Source organism: Anser brachyrhynchus (genome assembly GCF_964034855.1).
Source record: "Anser brachyrhynchus genome assembly, chromosome: 1".
Lineage (NCBI taxonomy): Eukaryota > Metazoa > Chordata > Aves > Anseriformes > Anatidae > Anser > Anser brachyrhynchus.
This window is the reverse complement of record NC_137694.1, coordinates 66,742,445-66,766,388: the sequence shown is the minus strand read 5'-3', so window position 1 is coordinate 66,766,388 and position 23,944 is coordinate 66,742,445. Positions and strand designations below refer to the sequence as shown.

General features: G+C 45.4%; 1 protein-coding gene and 1 long non-coding RNA gene across 4 annotated transcripts in view; one reads left to right on the top strand and one right to left on the bottom strand.

The window, feature by feature from the left end:
• The first annotated feature begins 1,398 nt into the window (after window positions 1-1,398).
• The window catches only part of MICAL3 (microtubule associated monooxygenase, calponin and LIM domain containing 3), a 182,415-nt gene continuing 159,869 nt past the window's right edge, over window positions 1,399-23,944 (top strand). Inside the window, exons 1-2 of one of the 3 annotated variants that reach the window (XM_080600102.1) lie at window positions 1,399-1,550; window positions 15,909-16,094. The gene's annotated coding sequence lies outside the window, so the exon portion shown is untranslated. Of the gene's footprint in view, window positions 1,551-14,736; window positions 16,095-23,944 lie in introns of those variants that run through there. The other 2 variants (XM_080600104.1, XM_080600103.1) reach the window with 2 other exon arrangements.
• On the bottom strand, window positions 16,102-23,791 carry LOC308198380. Its single transcript, XR_013953867.1, has 3 exons — window positions 23,576-23,791; window positions 20,282-20,459; window positions 16,102-18,054 (listed from the first exon to the last, which is right to left on the bottom strand). It is a non-coding gene; the product is annotated as an uncharacterized lncRNA (long non-coding RNA).

The window sequence follows — 23,944 nt, the reverse complement described above, 5'->3', positions numbered from 1 at the left end:
GGTTGTTTATCGGGGCCGCTCGTTCAGCAGCACCCTGGAGATAGGTGCTGCCCCAAGAGAGGACCGCCGTGCCACAAGCATGTGCCTACATGCGACAGCTTTATTTGGGGTCAGGGCACGTCTCTGGCTTTGTCTCGGTGCTAAGCGTTAAAGGGGTTAAACCAAGTGAAGGGGAAGCCCTTCTCACTCGCCTGGCTGCCAAAGGGAGAACGACTAAACCCAAAGAGCAACCCTCCACCTCGGTGCCGTAAGCAGCAGGGGGTCAAGGTGCCCCGCGAAGGTCACCGCTTTGTCCCCTCAGCGGCCGCAAGGCGTCACCAGCAGCACAAGCATTGCCGCCTGCCTTATTCAAGCGTTTTCAGGTGCTGCTTTGGAGCAAGGCGATAAAGTCGTGGTCCTGTGGTTTTCCTCAGCATAAACAGCCAGCGGGAGAAGGGCTTTGGAGTGCCTGGTAGTGGGGGAGCGCTCCCTGTGTGCTCCCGCACATGGCTCCCTCTGAAGCTCGGCTTTGCCAGCGGGATCCTGTGTTGGACAGGCATGTGCCTTCCTCTCCTCGGGTTATAGAATCATTAAGGTTGGGAAAGACCTTCAAGATCATCTGGTCCAACCATCACCCTACTACCATGTCCCTGAGCACCACGTCCAACCTTTCCTTGAACACCCCCAGGAATGGTTATGCTCCTCTGGCATCTTTTCTTCAGCTACCCAGCGCCCGCTGCTTTAAGCAAATTAAACTATTAAATGGAGTTGGGTAATCGTAACAGTATCTCCATCAGTACCCTACAGGCAACAATATAAAATGTTTCACATTCTTCTTTAACTGGTATTTTAAAACAATAGGGTGTCTTGGTTGCAAAATAATTATTGCACTCTGTGAAAACTCTCTTCAGAAATGAATCTCTACAGAAGAGGCAGGATTTATTATACTGTTTTGAAATGCTGATCCCCTACTATAATTATTTAATTAAATAAATCAAAGTTACTAATGCAAAAGAGTGCAAAAGAGTGAAGCACAGTTTTTAAAGGAAGTTTCCATGCCATTTCAGTGCTGGATATGGGGAACAAAGTGTGGGGAGAATCCATAAAAATTGGTACTAGCTCTGTAAGTGGCTGCTTACAGGTGGCAGGACCGAGTGCTGGCACCTCACAGTGATGGGACGAGTGCTCTGCAGCAGCAGCAGCTTTCGCAAGGCGGTGCGTGCTTGTGTGCTGTGCTACGAGCTGTGGAAGAGGACCCAGACAAATTCAGCCCATTTAAGCCACAGCACAGAAACGTTGCAGAAGGCAGGGCTGAGCAGTTAAGCAAAGGCGGGGATAAAGGCCTTTCGGGCTTCTGTTACTGTTGCTTGGCTCCTGCAATTTGGAAAACAACATTCCTTTTTGGGAACTACAAGTCCCAAAGTGCACTGTGGGAAGACTCTGGCTTGTACCAGCTAGTGCCCAGCACAAATTCCCAAATATGGATAAGGAATCAATTTTGAAAAAGCCTCACACTCACCAAATCCTCCTCACTGAGATGCTGAAAAGGAGCGAGATAGCATGAAAATGAGGTGAGTCTGCGATATGCAAAGATTTTGTTCGAGAATGTCTCTTGGGGAGAGCAGCCAAGAATATTCTGTTCCTTAGAAGGACAGCACTGCGGTGCACAGGCGATACGAGAACTGTGGCAATGGAAGGGACTTGGAAGTGGGATTGTTGTTTCAGGTGGGAAAGTAAGCAGCAGGAGCTGCTGTGCGGCGGGGTGAGTCAGATCCTGTTTTCTTGCAGATGCTCTTTATTAATAAAGAACTATGGAAAGATACATGAGCTGCAATAACACTGCGGTAAGTTAGAGGCAGAGAAGGGCAGGGGAGAGGTAGGAGCTGCTCTAAGCAGCAGTTGCAGTCTGGTTGGTTAAGAAGCTATGGTGGAACAAGTAGCCTTCTAATAATGATAATAATGGGTAAAATTAACGTCTCTGTAAGGCATGGCAGAATGTTTTTGTACTTCATCCCTCTTCCTAGAGGGGACAGTGTGGTGCCTTGAAGGCCCAACTCTTACCGTTCCCTGGCCTGCAGAAGATGGTTACGCACAGAATTGTTTAACTTCAGGAACAGTTACCCATTTACTAGCAATCTGTTGATGAGCCAAACAAAATTCTTCCACAACAGAACCGTCCCAGGGGAGGTGAGGGATGCTCGACCTCCAGCCTCAGAGGAGCGAAGCCCCAGCGGCCTCCTTTCATTTCCCTGGCACTCTCCTTGCAGTCCAGGTGCAGTTCGTGGCCCTTATTTCTCGCTGCCATCGAGCACAGCTGCTCGGCCGGCCCCACAGCCTCCTCCTGCTGTGTAGGACCAAGGCACGGTGTTGCAAATGCAGGAGGTTCGGCCGGGACGGGGAGCGAAGCGCGAGGCGGTTTGGGCTGGTAAACTGAGCTGTCACGTGCGGACGCTCATCACCAAATCAGAATGACGCTGTTTTTCCAGCCTTCCCTAAATGAGAACGGCACACACTGTTTTTAAACTGGAAGAGTCACTGTTGTACCTGAATTAGCCTACGCAGCAGGGCTATTCCCCTACAAAAATACTGGAGGAAGTCAACATACTTGACTGTGCTCCTGCTTCCTGGATAACCATTTATTGTAACCAGAAAAGCTAAATTCAAGCAAACTTGCTTAAGAAGGAGCATCACGGTGGATTTTGTGTCATGGGTGTTGTGTCCTGGCTCCTTGCCTCCGGTCTAAAATCTAGGATTTTTGTTTGCGGTCATCCTGATTTTATACTGGAATAGAAATGAAGCGAGTTGCAGAGGGGCCTTGTTTGTGTCTTCATCAGCTGTGAAATCACAGGTTCCCCTCCTCCCACTCCTGCGAAGCAGTTCAAGGAGAGTTTAGAGTTACAGGCACCTGGAGAAGGCCTCCTGAGGCAAATCGCCTCAAGTATTAATCCAGATCTGACCGGCACGCGGTCACAGGGCCAGGGAGCTGGCAATCAGTCTTTTCTGCGGTCTCTTCTGTGTCAGTAGGTTGTTAATACGAGATTAGCAGCATTAGAGAGGCTTGGAGCTAGAAACTGTGAGGCCCTATGATTTGATTTGAAGCGAAAGAAACACCTTTACATCCATGCAAAAGCACACAGCAGAGTTGCACGTTATAAAAGGCATTATAAGCACAGCTGAAGGAAGCACGGTTTCTAGGAAAGCTGTGGAGTTTTGCAGGACTTCGTAGCTATATAGAAGGCAACGAGGGCCACAGAGAGTGAAGGTCCCGGCATGCAGCGCTCCGTCTTCACCACCACGTGCTTTTGTTTGGATCTGGCTAGACCATTACATGCTGGAACCTGTAATTTGCTTGTAATTTCCACGAGCGGTGCACCCCTATTAAATATGAAGATAGCTGGCTGCAGTTCCCTTCAATTAGCCCAAACTCAGGGCTCCCTCTAGCTCTTGGCAGGCTGTCATTAGAGCCCCTGGTTGTGTGAAGGTGAACACTTTCCGCCTGTGCATTGAACAGATGGCCAGGCATGACCTTCTGCTTTCTATTTTACTTAGCATGGGACAGAATCAAATGTATTTTTTTGTTTTAAATATAGAACTACTAAGAGGTGACTCACCTGATTTTGAACCCCCCTGCTGGTGATCCTAGCTACTGTTTTTTAAAGCACTCGCCTCTTACTTTGGCTGCATGAAAACCCATATAAACAACAGGCAAGGATGGTAGAAGACAGGCAAGAAGACTACAGGGGTACTCGTAGCTACAGTCCGGCTGGGGGTATTGCATGGCATTGAAGTGTGAGCAAATTCCCGCTGTAACCTTCACCACTGAACCACAACCACTGTGTAAGGTGCAAACACTGGAAACCAGAAAACTGGAAATGCAGAGTTGTTTCCACAACTTGTAGTAACTTGAGTTTTTCTTAAATAATGGCAAAAGCTTCCCGAAACAAAGGGTGATTTTGAATTGATTACGCCTCTTTCTTTGTTCCATGTGGAGCAAAATGCCAGACTTGGCAAGGCAGCAGCCAGATCATAACAGCTGTTACTTTTTATTTCATTGTTACTGTTATAATACTAATAATTAGTGCTGGGTGGGGCATTTCATAGCTTTAAGGTGACCAGTTCGGTTAAAAGCCTAAGGCTTCTTCTTTTCTGCAACCAGTTATTATCTGTGAGAAAATACTGAAGGCTGTCATCAGCATGGGTCAATTAAATCCTGTCTGCCTGGCAGTGCATCTTTTTGCTCACAGATTCAGCGTTGCATGCCCTTCTAATAGTTAATATCTCTTCGTTGAGCCCCACCTGCTGAAATCAGTTGTTACCCATTAATCTCTTATCTTTCCTCTTTTTCAAAAGTGAAGTGTGCTCTCATGGTTGGGAGAAACACTTAACAAAGTGAATCCTGAAAGTACTGATACCATATGGCAAATAGGAAGAAAGAAATGTATTTTCTCAAATAACCTATCATATCATTTTAACTTAGCTTCGTAACTCCTCAGTACGTGTCTTTTTTAGTGTTTTTAAGACATCTGTCCCCGATTTGAAAGTTTACTATGACCTCCTGTCAATTACCACTAAGAACAGATCCTACATGTTCTACATTTTGAATTGGAAAGTGCAGCAAACATTACAGACATTAACAAACTCGTTCGTGTCTCAGACCGCTGGTCCTGGCTCTTATTTGTCTGGGTCTTGTGATGCCCATAGAAGTTGCAGCTGGAGGTTGTTTTAGGAAAGCTGGCAGCACTGCAGAGTTGCCTGGTAACAGCATCCATCGCTCTGGAGAGGAGAGGATCGGCTGGGAAGGGACCGTTCACTGATGCAACCTCTGCATCTGCTGCTCCAGGGCAGATGTACCGCTGTGCACCCCTTGGGCACCGGGGCCGAGGCGGGCAGGACTTCCCTGCTTGCTGTTTCACAAACTCGAGAGAGTAATTAAGAAGCCACTATTTATTTTATTAATTTGTCTCCAAGCTTTTTTTTTTATGTAGGTAATGAAAAAGCAGCATCTCTCTTTTTTGGGGTGGGATTTTCCCCGTCCTTTGGAAGATCTGCAAGCTATTTTAGGGCGTTACTGGATTGAGAGGTATGATTCTGGTTTATGTAAAATTAATGCCTAGAGCAGCATATTACCCCCGTTTCTCCTGCGAACTGATGTTCTCTTTACCTCTGCCCCCTTCTTACTTGCCGGTCCTTCTCATCTTTCTCAGCAGCGTCATAGCAATACTGGATGCAGACAAATGTAGGATCAGGTGTCCAATTAGTTTATGTCGACTTAAACATACTTGTTTACTTCTCGGCACTGGGGGAAGGGCAGCCCGCAAGGAATCTAACGGCTGTCTTTCCTGGAGGTTTTCAGCTTTAAAAGCAGCCTGAGCAGCCTGAAAGGGCAGGCCAGAATTTTCTAGCTACATTTTCATTCCAGATGCCTGTTCATGGAGGAAGTTGAAAACTCAGTCTGTATTACCAAATCTGAAATGATTTCTCATTTAGGGTTAGATCCAAAATGTTTATTTCCAAAAAGTGACTCAGTGTAGGCAACCTGAAAGAACTTGCTTGAAATGTTATGGAAAAGCTAATAAACTGTAATTACTATATTTTGGAATTCTACCATAGATAGGACAGTTGCGTTTCAAATATTTTTGGTTTAGTCAAAGTGAACTTCAGGCTATAACTTTCCTGTCTCCAACTTCAGTCACCCTTTGGCAGATCTAGCTGGGGGAATTCAGCTTGGTACTCCCACCACAATTAACTCTCACCCCGGATCAATGCTGGCTCGTCTCTGGAAAGCAGTAACACAACAGCTTGTGTTAGTGCATGTCAGCCACTTCACTGCAGAGACAGCAGCCACTTTTAAACTACTGCCGAGAAGGGTTTGGACCAAGGTGACTCGTGGCTCTGCACTGAAGTGCTTGTAAGATCTTTCCCAGCATTTCCAGTGTGAGAGCGGCCTGGCTGTGGGGACAAGGGCTTCGGGGAGCAGCAAGAGCGGGGCTGCTCCACAGAGGACACGTCGCGAGCCCAGGGCAGGCAGGGGCAGTGCCCTCTGACCAGGGTGCAGTCACACCCGCGGGATCCAGAGGGCTGACAGCATCAGGCGCTGATAGCAGCACCAGCACCAGAAGGATTAGGATCAGGGTCCATGCCAGGAGTCCAGTGGGGAGCAGCTGGAGATAGGACTGCAACACAGGTCCAAGGTCTGCCCAGGGGAGAATGACAGCACCGTGGACTCGTACAGCTAGAGCAGAGCTCAGGCCAGACCTGGGTGCCCAGGATGGAGCTTAAATGGAGCCAACTTAAATGGACACAGGGAGCAAGGGGCAGGGTGGGAGTCCCTGCTGAGGCTGCTCAGGGCATGGAAGGTCTGTCAGTGCTGTCAGGGTACAGGCCCTGACAATGACTTCCTAAGCTGCTCCAGGTGTTTCCAAAATGATTGAACAGCTATATAGTGTAGTCATTTTTAAAGCAGTTCTACTGATTAATAGACTTGTACAAGTGTCTTGATTTAGCTGAAAATTAAATATGTCCTGGGAAGGTACATGTGAAGCATTAAAATTATCCCAAGTCATCTTAGAAGCAGAGTTCATTGGCTAGAGATTTCTTCCTGTACAGTTGTTCTCTCTCTGAACATCAGCTTCTCTTTTCATAAAACAGAGATAATATTTTCATTGTCTTTACTACCTGGTAGAAGGGTTATTAGTTTTGCAGTTTATGTTGTATTTATGAAGTGTTCTGAGAGCTTTGGATGAAAAGAAATAATTAAGGTAAAGCGAAGAAACAGAAGTATGCTGTGGCTGTGTGTACTAGCAAAAGAAAATTACTCATGAGCAAAGTAATGGAAACGAGACTCACCCATAAACATTAACCAGTCCCGTGGGGATGGTGACTGGGGTGGATTCTGCCAGAGACTCAGAACTTAATTTTTGCACTTGGGGACAGAGAGTATCTGCCCTCATGTTTCTCATGAGGTGTATTTGTGAGGAAGCACCAGCAGGGTAGTAGACAGCAGAAGATTATAGCTGCATGCAGGTGTGTCAGGCTGGCACCAGGAATACAACCAAGTCATGAGGGTAGAGGTCACTGCAAACAAGAGGGAAAGTTTATCGAAACAGGGGAATCAGGAGGTCATGCTAAGTTTGAAAGGGAGAGTGGATGGACAGATATGACTGCTGGCACCTTGGCAATCGGGAACAGAACCGTAAGTACCTCAGATTTGTTATTTGTGTTCAAGAACACTTATCCATGACAGGACTCAGCACCCTGTCTTTCTCGTGTACAATTAACCAGCAGTTAACATTCCCTATGTGCTGTAAGCTGCCAGAACAATAAGCCTATTCTAAGCTCCCCTTGCAAGAGTGTCTCATGCCAAAAGGTGTGTTCACCAGAAGAAACTCAGTTCTAGAAAGATACTCAGATAATTTTAGGAGATGGAATCAGTGCATGCTAAATCCCCAAAGGAGGTGACTCGCAAAATAGTCTTAGCTCTGTAAATCATTACCAAAAGCTAGGCTAGACGCATTAAAACACTTTGCATAACGCACACAAACTTTGTGACTTCATCCTCCAAACCACTGTTTTTTGTTTTCCTAAGTTTGCTGTGATCAAAGCTGGTTCTGTGCTCTCACCGCTCATGTGACAGTGCAGGATTCAGACTGGCCAGAAATAGGACAAACATGGGACTAAATTGCTAGAGCTGCCTGAATCATAGGGTTAGAAGAGAACTGTGAAGCACTTACTAGGCTGCCTTCACCACTGCTCAGCAAGTCAGAGGTTAACAAAGAACCTTATTCTTTGAAAAGATAATTGACACTGAAAACAAGTCAGCCATCCCACAGCCAAGTAAGCCCTGGAGATCATCAATTTTTGTGAACAATAGCTGCTGATGTTCAGGATTCAGTGGGTTAAGTGGTTAATCCTATACAGAAAGCTGCATTCATAATGGCATTTAAATGGGGGGAATCCACCCAATTTGACCCGTAGAGAATTGCTTCCTGCTGTTACACTGATGGATATGTCTATAAATACCATGGTAGCCATCGGCAGATAATATCTTGCAGAGTTGAAAAGCCTCTTTCTACTAAGTGATACATTGATCTTCATGAAACAGCAGCAGCCTGGGTTAATGAGCCACAGAAACCAATCCCCTTGCTTTCACAGGGTGACTGTAGCCAAAGAGAAGGAAGATCCATATATTATTTCCTTCTTCATTTGATGAAAAAAGTCAAAACTGTTACATACTGTTTCTTCCTCCTGCCCAGTCATCCCCAACCAGGCTGTTTCCTTGTGTTGTGTATCAGGCAATTGTGGATCAAAACATCAGCCTTTTGCTGCAAATCGATCCAAACTTAGCATTTGTTCATCAGAGGGATCCACCAGTCCGGACAGTTTTTAGCATAAGTGTTGATGGTCATGTTTTTTGTTGTTGTTGTTTATTGTTTTCTTTAAAGATCAAAATCCTAAGGTTTTTAAGCCTATCCTGTCATGATGCAAGGCCTGACTCATAAATGTGTACGTCTCAGAGGTGCTGGTACTGCATATGTATGATGTGCTTACGCATAGCACGTAGACTTCAGCCCCATTCTCCATGCTGCCTGTTTGGTCTCCACGCCTGCACGTGCAGACAGGCCTCAGGGCAAGCGTGCCACTTCTCTGGTGCTTAACCAGCTCTCCTGGTGTTCAGAGATGCCAGCAAACCAATGAATTAAAATGCATTAAGTGGCTCAGAGAGATTTTGCTCTGAGTTTTTTTTTGTGTATTTCTTCCCTGCACTTGTCCACTTGTTTCCCTCTGCTTTTCTTCCATTTTCTTCTCTGGCTCCTTGCTCCCGAGCTGCTGGCTTGCTGCAGATCCCATTGCCTCTCAGCACTGGGGACTGTGCCCGCACCTGTGCTGGGCAGGCTGCTGGACATCACTGCAGGACTCACCTGGAGAAGGTGCGAGTGGTCTTCCAGAAATGCCAAGGGCCAAGGTGAGAAGGATTAGAAGAAGCCAGGACTTCATGGTCCCCCCAAAACCGTGCTCAGAGCTGCTCACAATGTGAGGATATGGAAGAAAGGGGCATTGCGAGGGTGAACGCTTAGAGTGCTCTCCTTGCCTTTCTCCCTTCTCTCACAAGTTTTGGCCTTCCTTCCCCTCCCCACGGCCTGACAGCAGCCTTCCCAGAGAGCTAAATTCTGTCTTTAGCACTGTGCTTGAGTGTTTCTGCTTAGAAGTAGTCCTACACTTGCCTGGCAGTGAACTAGGCAAGGGAAAAAGGAACATTACAGGGACTTTGTTTCGGGACTAGTCTTTTGCGGCTTCAGTGTCTTTGAATGTGAGACAGCCTTTTGCTTCAGAAACTCAAGAAGGAGTTAAAGTAAACTGGAACATCAGAGGATGATCATGCGATTCAACAGCTCTGCCTGCCCCAGTTGCTCTCACAGTTGGGTCTGCCGATCTCAGTGACTCAAAGAAATGAGCTGTCATTAGCTCTCAGGAGCCAACACACTAAGAAAATGGTTCTCCATTTTCAGCAGTATCAACAAAATTGTTTACCAAGTTCCAAAGAGATATATTTTTGGCATCGCTGTGGCCTGATTTGGCCTGCTGAATGTTACTTATGAGTAAGGAGGAAAGAACTTGACTTGACTCTCAGTTATAAAGCAGAATTTGTATGGTTGACAGCTATAGAAAAACAAAGCAAACCAAGTTTTTGTATGTTTACCTCATCTGATCTGGAGAGACAATGACGATGGGGCCCACTGCTTTCGACTGGAGGGATACGTACTGCCATTTTTGTAAATCGCGTCTCTGGTCTCTCAAAACAACCACAGCTTGAGACACCCAGGATGAAACATCGCTTGTACATCTAATTGTAAGTGGCCTACTCAGAGTCACACACGGCTGTGGAGAAGCTGGAAGGGGGCCTCAAACCTCTTTTCTAAGGGTGGAATTTCTGTCACAGGCAAGCTTCCTCTTTGTCATTTGAGGCCGCATCAACTGTGACTCTGCAGTGGTTTGTAGTCTCTTCTATGTCAACAGAGCCTTGGTTCGGTTTTCTGAAGAAACGGCAGAACTGAAAGTATTTCCAGGACTCAGCCTGGACACCAGTCTCTCTTTGGGGGGAGCCTCAACCAGCTGTGGTCCCTGCTGAGGGAGGAGAGTGGAGACCCCTGCAGATGTGGTAAGGGAACAGCTGCAGCTACGGCTGGAACCTGAGCCTGGTGGCCTGGTGAAAATGCTGCTAAGTGGGTAACCGGGCCCAAGATCTTCACTCAGGTTCCGTAAAAATACACGTGGCAGTACCAGGAAAGCTACACTCTTCAAAGAGCCAGAGATGGATGGTGTGGCTGACCACACAGCTTGGGCTAGAAATAATAACCGTGGTAGCACTGGCTTCACCCTGGCTGCTGCCTAGAAAGGGCAATATGGAAAAGAGCAAGAGCATGGAGAGCAACAACAGTAAAATAAATAGTAGCCTGATGAATCATTCATGCCAAGGGTTTATACAGTGCTTTACCTGTCCAAAGCACTGTGCAAAACATTAGCTGATTAACCTTAGTTAATAATGCAGGTCATTAAATGAAGTGGAATGAAAATGGTTAGAGGAAGTGTGGAGTATGAAGGCTTCCTGAAATGATTAAATGATTTTGCTGGCTTTGACGGAAGGAAAAAATTTCTTCCTTTAGGGTTTCAGTGTGTTCACAGTGTAGGTGTTATTATTGCAGTTTAATAACCACCTGCTTAATTCCCTGGAATAGGAGATGACATGCAGCATAGCCAAAGGTGTCTTGTTCGCTTGAATAACATCTGCAGTTATATGAGACTAATAAAAATGAGAATTATCACCAATCCTATGTTTCAGGGGAGAGAATGATGTCCAGCTTCTTGGAAGAAATCTTATTCCTTCAGCTGTTCACTAGCAGGATTATTTTTTGCACATTCCTTTGCAAAACTTAGCATTTGCCTTTACTGGGAGATGGGATATGGTTATGGCATGACCTACTGCTTTACCTTAAGCAGTAGGGGAAGATGAAGCTGTTCTGTCACTCAGTGCAAAGGAATCATCAAATGAGTGTGGCAAGCAAAAGACTGAGAATAGTGCAAGTGAAAGCTAATGTTTTTAACGGGCTAAATCATTTCCCTGCAGCACGAAGATAGGAGTCTTTGGCAGAGAATCACTATGCAACTCGATTCCTGGCTGTGACATATTTAGGCTTGCATTATCACCTGCTGCCCACACGTATGTGGCATAAGCTCCTCAGAGAACCTGTGAAGAGATGCATTTTCAGTCAGCTGACCTGAATCACTTCTTTGTTGATGAGCCTCTGAAACTGCTGGAAGGAGAAACGTTTCATGCCAGACCAGTATAACCTCAGACCAAGCACGTAGCACTGATTTCCCAAATTCAAAGGTTGACTGACTGTATCGTGTAAGTCAGGTTTTCAATGTACCTGCAACCTGATAACTTGGTATCTCGCACAAATACAATGCAAGCAATTGGTGCTGCAGATAAAGCCAACAACCTTCAAGAAAGCAGTGATTTAATAGACTACTAATTACTTTGATACCTTTGCTACCCTCCTTATATAGGACTACAAAAGTTTGCATTTCCTTATGACCCGGGATACTGTCACTGTAAGCAATGAAAGCTATCAGACCTCCTTTTTTCTCCTCCTTTTCCTCTGTCTAGCTCTCCTGGGGATGGACAATCCTGGCAGCTAGACCTGCCCCGGGCTTTTGCCTTTTGTTTTCCTGTACTTTTCTTTTGGCACAATTCAGAAGTTTTCAGTGTTGTGCTTCCACAATCACATGCTAAAATATTTGCACAGCTGTCTGATGACAGAAAAGGGGAGAGAGAGAAAATCCATTCCTCTGTTATTTGAAAATTAAAAAAACAACAAAACAAAACAACCACCACCAACAACAAAACAACCACCACCAACAACAAAACAATCAGTCAAAGAAAACCAACAAAAACAAACCCACAACCAGAGTTTAGCACAAGTCAATTGTAAAAAAAATCTTCAGTTTGTTCTGCCCTTTCGCCCTGTCTGGTTTTCCCCATGTCCTTCGCTTTTCTCTTCTCATACATATAAACCCACCCTTTAATGCTTCTCTTAAAATGCTCAGGGTTCAAAAGCCCGTGGGACTCCACTGCCCACCTGTGTGCACTCCTTTCAGCCTGCTCCCGGAGTACAGAAATAGGACCAACTCCTACAGGCTATCATTAGGCATTCTTCAGGCAAAATTCTGACTGAAGTTGGTGGAAGTTTTGGCAGAAGGACTGCAAAACTAATTACATTCCTCCCCCAAGTATATATATTGGATGGTGATGAGAGATGAGAAAATACTGCCTAGAAAGAAAGTCCATTAATAAATGAGAGCTAGATGTGAGGAAGAACAGTTGATTGAATTATTTATAATGCAGTTATAAAATTGCTGAGTTGCTGGGCTTTCCAGAAACCTATCAATAACAGGCATGACCATAGCAGCAGTTAATAAGAGCACAGACAAGCAGGAGCAAGGATCTCCATGAAAATCAGGTATGGAAATGTTTCGCAAAAAGCCTAGCATTGCTAAATCATTTAGCACAGAATGTATTTTAGAGACGTGATAACTCTCTAATGGCCTCGAAAACTCATTGTGAGTTTTTTTTAACCAGTGCACCACAGAATTTCAAGCAAAAACTGAGGAAATGTGGTCCCCTCTTTTAAAAATAGAAAAACAGCATAGATACTCCCTGATAAGGCTAACTATAGATCACAGTGAAAAAATGAATTGTGTGTAAAATGTGTGTAAAAAGTATCACTGGGTAGTGACACTAAGAGCAAAAATGAACGTCAGTATTCAAAAGAACAAATCTCGCCACAGATTTTTTGTCAGAGTTATCTAATTAGTGACCAGTGATGACAGCAGATACGCTATGTTAGACAATTTGTTGCAATGCCTAGAAAATTCAACTTTTCAAATCTTCGGTGCCTAAAAGAAGTAAAAGTGAAAAGGCCAACAAGACCTTTTTCAGCCTTGACATCTCTAATTCACATGCATGCACTCCCACCGCAAACAATCCACTCCCTTCCTACACGCATAAACACACTCCCTGCCTTTATCCTGCCCTTGGACCACACACGCGTTTCTATCCGCTTTCTGCCTTTCGCATCAGGCACCCTCCTCCCCCAGACACAGGAACCCCTTCTCTGAACCAGCTCCTCAAAGAAAGGTGTGTTTCCACCCTGGTCCACCAAGTTTGAGGTTTTTTTAGGGGCTTATTGATGTCCCCAGTCACAAACTCCAGACAAAGCAGTCCTTTCTGTGAGGGAACTTCACACCCAGGAATGTGGTCTGGACATTTATGGACAAAGGGACATTCATGTTCCCGCTCCTGTTGCCTCTTAATCCTAAAGGAAGAACAAATGTGCTGACGTTAGCCTTCCAGCTTGGTTTAGGAAATGTGTCCTGCTGCGGATGTATGTTTACGGTAGCTCTCTTTTTGTTTGTGGTTTGAGAATGAGGTGCATACGCACAGGGACACGCGCTCTCTGTGCTGGCCTGCATTCAGCAGTCTGAATGTCATTTCCAGCCCGTTAGCCTCTGCAGCGTTCCGCTCGTGAAATTAGCTTGATGAGGCGACTGATGAGAAAATGGCGCTTATTAGCTGCTGTCATTTTTATGCCCTCTTCCATAAGTAATGGTACAGCAACCCTCATGATCCCATTAAACACTTATAGCTAGTGCTCTGACTGTGAAACGATAAAGCCAAGGCTCCTCCGTGCTGCAGGTCAAGCCCAGCCACCTCCTCTCCCCTACATCCCTCTGCAGCTTTCATAACCCCTGGTAACCCAGCACTGTTCCTTCTCAGGATTGTCTTCTTCAGGGGACAGCTTCATTTTGAATGGCTTCGTGCTATCACACCCAGGGGCACCACGTCTCTTCCACCAAGCCAAGCATAAAAATGTCTGGAGGGGAGGGGGGCCAGCAAGACAGATATATTTAATTATATGTGCCAGCCAGCATTTCCCCCATGTAAGATTAAGCGTGCAGTTCAGTTTCTGATCTAATTCCGTTCTCGTTTAAAATCACTGAGGAAGAAGCCATAAAATGCCCACTGTAATGCAGATTTTTATAATGTGCTTTCATAATTTCAGTAACCTCCTGTCTGTATGGAACCAGATGCTCGTAACTCCGGGTGTTCTCGTAACTAATTTTTGAACAAGCCACTAAGCCACCATGCAAGGACCGGGGGGATGCTGTTAAAGCCCAGCATCTTCAGTGTGAAGGCTCCAGACTTCCTGGGACCATCCCTAAATGAGCTTACCTGCTTTGCAGACATACTTCTACGCTGCCCTGTCTTGCAGCCCTGTCATGGCCACCACTGTATTTGGTGATGTTCTCCAAGTCCCACGTTTTAGAATCACATAAGCACAGGAGAAATGTAACTTCTCCTAAACCAAAATAAATTACAATTTTCTTTTAGTATTGGAGAAAAGCTTGAAAACTGAGTCTGAAGGCAGAAGCAAAGATGAGTAACAAGACTTTCATTGTTACTGTTATTAAAGTTGGAGATTTTTGTAGCCCACTCACAGTTTTTTGAATTTGGTTCAAGTCTTTCTAACCCTTCTGGCTGATACTGCTGCTCTGAGCAAGTCCCATCTCTGCTGCTTCAGATTATATTGGGAAAAAAATGTACTTAATCCCCTGCCATGGTAGGATCTTTAATATCTGGATTTTGGCATCGGGAGGCCTGTTCCTATCCAGCAGGTTATGATGAGCCACCGTCAGGGAAAGCTCAAACAATTTGAGTTAAAAGTGAGGACAGGAAAGTTAGTGTGGGTTTTAACTGCTGCATGTTTGTTTTTGTCCCTACCACCTACGTGTACAAAGAGCTGTGTTTGTTACGGGCATCCTGAGACAGGAAATCTATCACCTTAAAAGAAGCACTTGGCATTAGGAGAGAATAATATGGAAAGCAACAAAGAACCATTAGTGACATTTTATTAAGAAGATGAGATAAATAGTCTCTCGCAAACAAGTGGTATTATTTAACTATCCAAGGATTTGCTTTCCAAAACAAGCCTGAATTGTTCATTGTCCAGCAAAATAACACCAGCTCTGCAGTCCTGACTTCTTCTCTAAATAGAGCACAGAGACTGTAGGTCTCTGTGCCTGCAGGCTGTCCTACCACATTACTAATAATATTTATGTCAATGCTGTAATAAAAATATTTTAAATAAGTAGAAAACAGCAATGTTAAGACTGAGGAAGGATAAGGTGAGGACGCTTTAGTTCAGGAGACAGGAACAAAGGAACTCTGCCTGCCCTACAGCTTCCCCGTAGCTGTAGACGGGGCCTCACAGACACACTTGCACTCGCTCATGTTGGCAGAGAAAAACCTGGCAGAAAAATACCCCATTACTGCCCCAACTGCTCGTTCACCTGCTCAGAGACAGAATTATACCACCCTGTCCTAGCTGTTCTTCAAACACTGGTGGGCATGCACTGATGCTCAGATGTTTACCAGAACAAGGTTCCTTTTTCCCGTCTCACATGACACAGGGTTTCCCAGGGGAAGTGACGGCTCCCTGGGGATGCTGCCAGCTTTGCTACACCATGCAAACAAGATGGGGATCCGTGAGGGGAGCAGCCAAAGGTGCGCGTGTGGGGAGGAAGCACTCGATGTCTAGAACAGCCTTCCTTGAGAATGGGTGGCTTACCCTGGTCGGAGGCCTCGGAGGAGGAGGAGGGGGGGGCAATGCAAGCATTTGGGGCTCCCGTTGCTGCTCGGCTCCCGCCAGAGACCACTGCTGCGTTGCCATGGCAGTGGTGACGAATTGGCAGCCGGAGCCAGCATCGCCTGTCTCCCCCAGCCCCTGCGCGATGATGCTCTGGGAAAGACGCGCAGAAGGAGCTTTGCATCCTGGTCCCCATCTCCTTTTTACTTCACCTTCACCTTGCAGAGCTGAAGAAAGAGAGAATTGCCTGTGCAGGCTCCCCAAGGAGAAACCCGTGTGGAGGCAGGGCCCGAGGAGCGGCGAGGGGCTCTGATTTGGGCGCTTGCCCTGGCAGAGGCGGGCGAACTATGAGCACCTGTCGGGGAGGAGCTGACTTGTGCGAGAAGAGGGTCACTTTTACAGCCTTGCTCTGTGAGTACTGACCGCACTGGCCTCCCGTGTCTTCCACTGAAAAATGTTATTTATCGTTTCTTAGCAACTATAAAATTCTGTTTTTCCCTGCTTTTAAGGGGAGGGGTTTTCTATTGTGCTAGCTCCTTTAAATAGTCTCCATGCAAAAACTGTGAAGGTGCTACTGCTGGATTTTCTCCTCTAGGCATGAAGTCCTGCAGGGGCTGGCCACTTGCAGCAGGTTTCTCACCTGCTGGCACCAAGCGAGCATAATGAAATCCGCATGGCAGTACCTGCAGTTTGCAGTAACAGCAGCACAATCCACACCTTAATGCACTGGTAACAGGTTTTGCATCCTAGCCATCTGATATAGTGCTATCCAAAGATCAGCTGTTTCATTTAATCCACAGCTCCAGCCTTTGTTACACATACTCATTTGTTTTTGTTAAGATGAAGAATTTTAGCAGTAAGCAAACCAAACGCTGCTTGGAACAGGTGCAGAAAGAGTATTCTTCATATGTAGGATAGAGTTACAAATAATTTCTGTCCAGTGAGCCAAACAGATGCATCAGATAAACTGCTGATAAAAAAGAACGATTGTATTGGCACAGATCCACCACACTCCACTGTAGCACATGGATATCATAGGCAAGCATACAAAGACAGTAGGAAACATACAAAAGCCATGTGTGAGATCAATCTAGTATAGCTAACAATAGGCATCTCTAAATGTATTAGGGCTACAGAGCAGTCTGAGAACCGGTTTTAAATTCACACTGGCAAAATATTAATTGAATCTCAAGATCCATGAGAATAATATGCTGCTTTATAAAAAACAATTATGCATTGAAAAAAAAAAGGGGGTTAGGAAAAAGAAATCAAAGGGATCTGGCACACCGTAGTTCTGAAATCTTGGTTAAACTGCAACCCACTCGCATGGAAGCTAAGGGGATTTTTTTTTTTTCTCCAGATGAATTTGATGCTTGTTCTGTTCCTTGGCCAGACAGCAGCACTGGGGCATCTGTAGCTGTAATCTCATTAAGACTATTAGGCTGTGCTTGTGCTTGTGTTCTGTTGCTGGCATGGATTTAGGCAGACAGATGATCCTCAGAGCATGGATGGCTCTCACAGTTGAGAGGGGATGGGCTACACTGTTTTTCATGAGGTTTGAAAATATTACAACTTCTGCTTTAGAAAGGCACTGGTTGCAATCCAGCCGGAAAAGCAAATAGCGACAGGTCCACTCAGTCCACACACAAAAGGGAAATTTATGAACATAGTTTCTGTTTGTGGTAATGAGAGTCACATGTGTAAGTTCTCCACACAATGAAGGCAGAATACACTCCCTTCAGTGTGTAAATAGCATAAAGATGTGCCTGTGAGAGTGTTGGCATGAGATGCTGGACTACAACAAGAAAAACAGAAATCAGAAATGAATTATTTGTTCATTTTTCCACCATGAATTATTTGTTCATTTTCCACCCCAAGAACCAGTTCTGTGTTCTGCTTTGTCCACTCTGTTACAACTAACACAAGCACCATAGCTTTTGCTTTTTTTGGAACATTTCACCAAACTTTGAAGTATTTTGATGGTAAGGTATGTTTCTAGGGTCAGACACAAATTCTTCTCATTCCATTTAATTACATTACTCTTCATTACAATTCCTTAGGACTTCTTAAATACCTGTTTTTCCTTTTTGCGTTCCTGCATCACACAGATATTAGCAGCTAGTTATGTTCCTCTTCAGCAGTGGCGTTTAAGTACTTCTGCATGTAACAGGGTTTCCAGCCCCTCTGTGAACTCTGCACATGCAGACCTCCTGCACATAAGCCAGTACCGGTTTATGTCATTCGTGCATGAGCCTCGGGAAGCCGTCTTCGCTGAATGAATGCCAGTGTACCACACAGTTCATAAATATGTAAAAGTAATGGGCCCTATCCCAACAAGCTCAGATTCAGAAACGTTTAGCAGATGTTCTGGCTGTGGGGGAGGAAAACAGGAGATGAATAAATACAATACTGCAATAACAAATACTTTGTTGATGAAGCCGCACATGAATTAGAATGACAAACACACCCTACCAGGACTTTGGCCTACCCATAAAACAACATAAACATGTTTTATTAATAGTAGTTCCACGTTTTCAGGATCAATAAAGTGACTTCATCGATTTACTTTCCCCTTTTTATTAATAATACTCTAAACAGTGATGAATTTGGATGGAACATAGGTAGAGTCTTTTTTATAGCTTGCCAAAGGACAGATCTAATACTACTAGTAAAACAGTGAGGTTCTCAACAAGGACCCCAGAGCCTTTTGCTAGAGAGCCTAACCGTGGGTAAGTTAAGAGCTTGAAGAAAACTTCCAGACTTGTTTGAGAATCAGGCCTGTTGGTTATTTCTAGACAGCAACACAACGGAGCTGCTCTACGCAGCTTGTTTAGAGGAGTAAAATGATGTTGTTTTAACAACAAGTATACAAAACATGGCTCAGGCTCTTTCCTAATCCAAACTCAAAATAGTAAACATGCCTTATAGACCTTAATGCATGCTATGTGGAGTAAACCAGACCCAGGGGAAGCCCTGCACAGGCAGCTCTTGTGCAGGACTCGTGTAGCCCAAATTAGGTCAAGAACCAATGAGGTGTCTCGGTGATGATGTTGCAGGCCTTGCTTTCTATTCTCCTCAACCAAGATGTATTTAAATCCATTTCTTTAGTCCTTCTCAAGGACTAGCTGAGTAAAAGGAACTGCTGTACTCATGATTTTTTGTTTAATATATTAATTGCATAGCATGACAACAGTTGTCTTCTTGCATATTTACATTTTGCTCATTGAAAAGCCCTTGTCTTTCTGCTTTAGGTGATCTTGTACCTCTTTACACATCCAGGTGTTCTATAAGCAACCATGAAGTCAAAATCATCTGGGTTACTCTTCCTTACTGTCCTGTACAGTTCTGGGAGGGATTTTTCTGCCCTTGTGTAGCCTTTCTTTTAGGTTGTCTCTACTTAAAAAAAATATATAGTACAGTGTAGTGAAGTGAAAGTTGTGTGTTTCTCATTAGCTTCTCATATGCCCACAGCCCTGAGTAGTAGCAGCAAACCTGACTGCAATTTTAGATTTTACTACTTGGACAATCTATGAGCAGTGAAATTACCTGGAGTGTGTATGGACAGACCCAGAACCTCTCTAATTCCTAAAATACTCCCAAATGCTCAGTTTACACTCAACATTCAGCAGATTTGCATGTAGCTGCAGGGAAACTTTCCTTATGAGTTCCTATCTGAATGTGTATTTTCTTAGTCTGAAGGATTAGAAATGTTTTTCTAAATGCTCGAAGTTTACTGGATCAGTGGGCTGGCTTTTTATTGCCCTGTCAAGCTGGAGGAGTTTTGACCTAGAAAAGCCTTTACGTTTACGGGGTGAGCCAATAAGTACTTTTTCAAAGTGAATTAGACTTCTATTTGCTTTTCTGTAATGAACCACCACTAGCAGTTTATCTGGAACTCAGCTGCCACCCCTGCACACAACATCACTCCAGATTAGTGTGGACTTGTGTGTTCAGGTTGGCGGAAAGGGTTAAATATTTTCATTTTATAAATACTACGGTTACTCAAATGCTCATGCGATAAATATCCACTAGCATGCAGGAGGATGTAGGGTGCATGATGACTTCTGCCTTGTATTTCAAAGACAAATTGAACACCTGTGTTATTGCTTTGGGATTAAGCTCATTATGTTTTCCCCAGAATTGGACAATTTTTCCTGCTAACGGTTGCAGCTGATGCAGAAGACAGCAAATTTTAAGACCTCTGTAGACTAGATTTTCTCTGCTGTCCCTCGGTTTCTTCGGGAAACATTGCTTCTTTTGGAAGCATTCAGCAGCTGGTTTGTATACAGATTACTTTTACGGAAAGGAAATATGCTTTAGCTATGCAAATAGATGTAAGCATCAGAAAATAAGGCAATATAACCCATCAAGGAGATCCCACATTAAATCGCCTCCAGCAGGCAGCAATTTAAATGCAGTGACTTTTAGCAGAAACACTTCTGTATAGGAGACAAAAGTTCTGGTTAATGGAGAGCATTTCAAATGCTTCAGCGGCGCTTTGCTTTCACATTGTTGCCTTGACTTTTACAAAGTGACATGGACGTGGAAAGCACACAAAACCCTCTAGCACCGTAAACATCACGCTAAGATGTACTAACTGGAGGGGTGTTTGCAGAACACACCAAGTGCTCCTTCCGTTCAACATAACGGTGGTAAGGCCTCAGCTGGGAGCACGCTGCATGCTGTTCCTGGCAGTGAAATTCAGGACAGACATGGACTAAAGTGAGAGCCTCCAAAGATGAGCATCACGAATCACCAGAGGTCTCACAACGTAACCTAGGAAGACAGATAAGAAGAAATGGCATTTAGGTCTGGAGAATATAATTAGAAGTGACACAGTAAGTCTTCATGCAACTAAAAGGCTGCTGCAAAGGTTAAAGGAACAAATGTTTCCTTTGTCTTTGATGGGTAGCATGAGAAATAGATTTAAATTATGGTAAAAGGGATCCAGGTAAATCACTATGGAAAAACTAAAGGCAAAAAGAGTGAATCATGAGAACAGAATGGCTTGCCTGGGTAGCCTGTGGTGTCTGCAGCGTTGGAGGTCTTTAAGGGGTAAAACAGATGGGGCAGAGATGCTTTCACAGGGATGGAGTTCGAGGACTTCTCAGTATCCCTTCCAGCCCTGGAATTCAGTGATCGCCTCCTCATCTGAAAATTCCCTTGCTGTTTTTACTCGTTAGTTCTCAGTATTTGAAGAGGTTACCAATTCCCACAGGACTGGCCATGCACCTGGCATGTTCTGAGTTTTGGAAGGCTGTCAACAGAGAATTCAAGATTCCTTGGCCGTTTTTACTGTAAAAATAGCTTTGATATCATGGAGAAACTAAAAGCTTCTTTGGATTTTCTTCTGTAACTTGCCTTCCTTGCTATAATCCTTGTCTAACCGGGAGCAGCAGCTGGCCCTTGTGAACCTTCAGTTATTTTAGAACCGGAATATATAAAGAAGGCAGGCCCTATTTTTGTATATATTGATTTTTTCAAAATGGGGCACTGTGCCATAACCTGACCTTATTTTGAGCAGCAGCAGCTCACCTCCTTTTAAGAGCTGAACCCTGAGCCATGGTGTTTTTCCCTGGGTTGGTTTGGGACTGCTGCCTCGACTGCTGGTCAGCTTACTGGAGGTGACTTCTGGAGCGTGAGGCACCCAGTTTTATGGTGCTTGCAGGCACTTGTTCACAGGGAATCGTTGCTTTGCTGACGCACGGTGATTGTTATCTAGCCCAGTGCAAAGCAGCAGTACTGTAAAGGCCTCAGGGAACAGACAGCGATGGGCTCACCTTGCACATCACAAGCCTGGAACATCAGAATTCTGCAAGGCTGAGCTGCAGGATTTCAGTTTTCTTAGCTTGTTTATACAGAGTAGCCATTTTGTACCGATATCCCAACCCCTCGCTTTTGTGTGCTCTCAAGGGTGTGTTTTATTAGCCTAAAGTTCTGTATGGTATTGCCTTGCACCCTCCTCCCCCTCTGAGCACCACGTGCGCGCAGTAAAAGGAGACATGCAAAGGAAGCACAGTGCTTTGTTTTTGCTTTAGTTCTACTTGTTTAAACCCTTCCTCTTACAGTGCATTGTGAAAACTCCTCTGGGAATCTGGCAGCATAATAATGCAAATAACCCTGTCATATGACTAAGCCTCTCTGTTGCTGGATTCCAAGACACCAAGGCAAAACGTTCAAGTCTTGCTGCGGATGGCATAGGCAGCTTCATTCTCGAGTGCAGATGGATCTCCAGTTCCCTAATGGGAATTGTTTGGGTCCTAATTAGCATTTTACAAAATTACTGTTAAACTGACAGCCCTCCTGATTGTTCAGAGGCCAAGTGCCTAGCCTGTAATCAGTGGACACACTGTATGCAATAGCCTAGAGCATCAAGAGCATTTAAAAATGTCTTCTATATTGCCATCTGTGAACCCTCTCCTCCACCTACTTCCATCTTGCAGTAATTTAACACATCCTCAACCTGCATCTTTGTTGAGAAAAGCACCTCGATCTTTTGGTTATCAGCAGTTAATATGAGCAGTTAATATGAGCAGTTAATATGAGCTGCTGCCTCCCCTGCAAAGAACTTGGGGGACTTCAAAGGGGGGAGTTATCCACTAACTGCAGGTCTTACTGCCCCTTGGCACCTGCACGTGTACGAACATAGGCACCTGCTCAGGTAAGGACAGACTATCTTTGCCAGATTTTCCACCACGTAAGCTGAGTCAGCTGGCTGTGGCTCTCAAGCGATTGCAACCGGTAGCTCTAATTTCTATGCTCATGGAAACTCCATCAGTAAATAGGGTAGGCTGAGCCAAGTTTGTACCAGCCAAAGGCTTTCCTCCATCTGTTCTCAGACAGGGATATAGATAGTGATTTGGGAATTGTGCACTTCTGGCTGATATTTGTCACACCACAGCACAGTAAGAATTTCCTCTGCCAGGACATGAGCTCATTTGGTGCATCTCTTATGAGCAGTATCATTTTGGTTTGTATCACATTATTGCAGTACCTGACTGCTTTTCAAGACAAAATCAAACCCCAAATCTTTAACAGATTATGGAAGTCAAAAATTCTCTTAAGGTAGGGTTGGAAAACTGTGGCTTTGGTATGAGATTAGAACTGTATGGCTCTGGATACAAAAGGCATTTGAAATACCTCTGCTGGAAAGGCCTATGTAAAGGAACACTGGTGTACTTTCGTATTATCATTGCTATTATCATATAATCCTGGGTTTGTACCCAATTCTTAATTCCTGGATTACTCACAGTGCTTCTGTATTGGTTTGCATTCCTGTTCTGTTCAAGTGCACGTTAGCTGGCTCCCTTGGCTCACGGGCATAGTCAGCTGAGCGTGGCAAAGACAATTTATATACACGTACTGCTTATATACAGTAAGTGGTACAGACAGGAGTGAAATATATGTAAGTGGTACAGAAACATGTAAGCGCACGCAGACGTGGGTGTATGTATATACTGAGTGAAGTGCTCTTCCTGACAGCCAGTTCAGATGCAGAGCATCCAGCCTGGAAGCAGTATTCTGATAGCATTTAAAAAAGCAAACGCGTGCATACCTATAAACCTACCCATACGCATACTAAACATCAGTAGGTTTTTGGTGCTTTCCTGCAAGGCAGGATTTTGTCAGCTCCCTGCCCACCCAGCACCTCTGCTGTACCAGTGTCACCCGAGGGATTAGTCACTACTTGGGTCTTCCACGCTGACGCAGCGAGCGGGAGACGAGGGCAAGGGAGGCGGCACGAACCCTCTGACGCGATCTCACTCGCTCCAGAGCGCGCACACGAGGCCCAAACGGGAGGGCTGCCGTGCCCACGGCTCCGCGCCTCTCCCAGCCGGCCCCAGGCACAAATACATTTAGCTCTTTCTCGACATGACCCCGCAGGCACCCACCGGCCATTTTGAGGCCCCCTCTGCCACCGCCCCGCGTGCCCAGAGCCGCCCGCAGCGTTTAACGCCGCCGCTGGGGGCCCTCCCTCAGGGACCCGGCCGCTGCCAGCTCACAACCACCCCTAACGGCCGCCGCGCGCGCGCCTCCGCCCGGGGCGCTTTAAACGGTCGCGGCTTCGCCCCGCCCTCTCCTCATTGCCCCGCCCTCTCCTCATCGCCCCGCCCCCCATCGCCCCGCCCCCCCGTTTTTTTTATCCCCGCTCCGCCAATCCCGTTCGGCGCGCCCCGCCCCGCCGCCAATCACCGCCCGGTCCCGTCCGATTCGAGCGCGGAGGGGGGTGGAGGGCAGTACCACCGGCACGGCGCGGGGGG